Source organism: Tupaia chinensis, unplaced genomic scaffold (assembly GCF_000334495.1).
Source record: "Tupaia chinensis unplaced genomic scaffold, TupChi_1.0 Scaffold143758_1, whole genome shotgun sequence".
In the NCBI taxonomy this organism is placed as follows: Eukaryota; Metazoa; Chordata; class Mammalia; order Scandentia; family Tupaiidae; genus Tupaia; species Tupaia belangeri.
The window spans coordinates 185,900-188,992 of record NW_006203607.1 but is presented as its reverse complement, the minus strand read 5'-3'; the positions used below and the strand labels follow the sequence as shown (position 1 = coordinate 188,992).

The 3,093-nt window shown below is 41.1% G+C and overlaps 1 non-coding gene across 1 annotated transcript; it reads left to right on the top strand.

Moving 5' to 3' along the window:
• The first annotated feature begins 1,683 nt into the window (after nt 1-1,683).
• Nucleotides 1,684-1,790, top strand: LOC114005417 (U6 spliceosomal RNA). The gene has a single exon (XR_003547270.1). It is a non-coding gene; the product is annotated as a U6 spliceosomal RNA (small nuclear RNA).
• Nucleotides 1,791-3,093: the final 1,303 nt, after the last annotated feature.

Below are 3,093 nucleotides of genomic sequence, written 5' to 3'. Positions count from 1 at the left end.
ATGATCCACACCTGGAAATTGTTATGTTCCTTAAGTTGTTTTTTTTATTTTTTAAGTTCTTCTTTCTTTTAATTAAAAAAAATTAAAATTACTTATTTAATTTTATTTATTATTTTCTAACTTGCTACAGGGCACGTATGCTCACCAGAGAGAGAGACAAAGTGAGAAAGCAAACCACCATGTCCAGGACTTGAACTGTGGTCAGCCATGTGTGAATCCAGTGCCTTAACCACTACTCTACTTATTGCCCTTTTTAAAGTTTTTTCTCCATCCTTTTTTTCTTGCAATATGCTTGTGGAAGAAACCATTTTTTCTGTGGTATTTCCACAGTATGGATTTTGCTGATTACATATTTGTGGTGATATTTAAACATGTGCCTCTGCCCTGTGTTTCTTGTAAATCAATTGCTGGACCCAGAAACTGTATCGAATTTGTATGTTTTTTGTCTTATTTTGTTTTGTTTTGTTTTCAGTGTAACTATTTCAGTGGTAGTATGTTCTTTCTTTTTAAAATTTTTAAAAAAGAATTGTTATTTATTTTATTTTATTTATTCAATTTAATTTGACCAGAGAAAGACAGAGACAGAGAGGGGAAAGTGAGAAAACACACCACCAGATCCAGGACTAAAACCGTGGTCAGCCATGTGGGATGGTCCAGCCCCTCAACTGCTATGCCACCTGTTGGCCCCAGTAGTATGTTCTTTCATTAGGAAAGCATGAAATACCTGGTTGTCTTTCCTCTCATCTTTTCAAAATTTTTTTAAGAATTACTTTATTTAACTTTATTTATTTATTTAAATTTGACCAGAGAAGGACAGAGTGAGAGAGAGAGAGAGAGAGAGAAAGTAAGAAAACAAGCCACTGAGTCTGAGTCCTCTCATCTTTCTTAATTAAATACTTAGAAATGGGTCTGGCAGATGGCGTAGTGGTTGGGATGCTGGACTCCCACATGGTTGACCATGGTTTGAGTCCCAAACCTGGCAGCTTGCTTTCTCATCACCCCCCATCCCCCATAACTCTCTGCTCAAATTTAAATAAATAAATAAATAACAATGATGAATAAAATAAAAATATTTCTTAAAAAAAGAAAGAAATGGGGACCAGCAGTTGGCATAATGGCTATGTTGCTGGACTCCCATGTAGTCGACCGTGGTTTGAGTCCCAGTAGACTCAGTGGCTTAAACTCACTCCAGGTGCATGTGCATGTGTGCCCAAGATCCCAAGAGGAGAATGGAGGAGAAGGGATTGTGGTGTGGCCATCCCCCCGGGGGGGTGATTTCTTGCTTTGTGTCTCTCTGTCTCTCTCTGTCCTTCTGGTGAGCACCCTGTATGTAGCAAAGACATCTAAAAAAAAAAGGGAGAGAAAGAAATGGGGTCAGCCTCATAGCTCAGAAATTAAGAGAAGCTGGATCACACACATGGTCAACTATGATGTGAATCCCAACCCTGGTGGCTTGAAAAACACACAGATACATGTGCATGCATGCCTGAAATCCTGACAGGAAGGAAGAATGGAGGAAAAAGACTTGCAACATGACTGCACTCCACTGGGGGGTGCACTCTCTGTCTCTAGATGTGAGCACACGCACCCTCTGGCAATAAACAAATAAATACTTAAAAATGTTTAGAACCAAGATGTGGCAACTAGCATAACTTAGATTGCAAGTTAATAATTGCAACGGGGGTGCTCGCTTTGGCAGCGCATATACTAAAATTGGAACGATACAGAGAAGATTAGCATGGCCCCTGCACAAGGATGACACACAAATTCGTGAAGCGTTCCATATTTTTAAAGCAATGTAATACACTGTAAAATTATATGTAACCCAATGTAATATAAAGAAGATTATGATGATAAGAATTTTAAAAACGCAAAAAAAAAAAAAAATTGCAACGGGGGACCAGACGATGGTGTAATGGTTATGTCACTGGACTCCCATGTAGTGTACTGCTGTTCGAGCCCCAGACCTGGTGGCTTAAAATACTCATGTTGGGCGTGTGTGCATGCATGCCCAAAGTCTCTAGAAGAGAATGGAGGAGAAGGGATTGCGACATGGCCAGCCCCCAAGGGGTAATTTCTTACTTTCTGTCTCTCTTTTACCCTCCAGTAAGCATACATGCCCCATAGCAAAATCCTCTCTTTATAAAAAAGAAAATAATTGTAATGGATATATAGTTAGGCCACATAGGCCAACAGATTGTTCAAAGCAAAACCCTAAGCTTAAATCTAGTCCTACTGTTACCATTATATCATTTGTCATTATTATCTTATTGTTCATCAAGTATTAGTACTGATCATAGTGAGATAGGAGTTAAGACCCACTTACAGGTAGATAGGGTATGAGCCCCAAAAGAAAGTTACTTTGTTTTCCTTTTTAAAGAAGTCTCTGTGATTTGGGACCAGCAGTTGGCGTAATGGCTATGTCGCTGGACTCCCAGGTAGTTGACTGTGGTTGGAGTCCTGGACCCGGTGGCTTAAACTCAACGCGGGGTGCATGTGCATGAGTGCCCAAGATCCCAAGAGGAGAATGGAGGAGAAGGGGTTGCAGCATGGCCATCCCCACTGGGAGGTGATTTCTCGCTTTCCGTCTCTCTATCTCTCCCTGTCATTCTGGCGCGCTCACGCACACTATAGCAAAAACCTCTCAGAAAAAGAAAAAGAAGGTCTCTGATTTTCTTCTATGGTCTGATTAATGTACAATATACACCCCTTTTCCATGTCTCTAAAGAGTTCATGGCTCCTTGCTAATAGGGCAGAAGATAGGGATATTGAGCACACAGACAAGGTAAGACCCAAGATAACGTCACACTGGCCAAGTTTTCACAACCAAAAGCTGGTTGCATAGAGACTCAAAGCAACGGTAGCTAAGGGCAACAGTTTCTGTTCAGTCACTGTATTCTCGCCAGAAGAACAGGACTCTCCGCTCTGCTGACCCCACAAAGAGTAGGGTAATAAATCATTCAGACTGCCACGGAACCATTTCCTAAAGCACACTTCCTTATCAGAAAGCCAGCCCATTGCTCGGACTGCTAGATTAAAACCCGTCACCTCCAACCCCTCTTTGGCAACCCAGCTGGCCTCTTTCCATTGCAT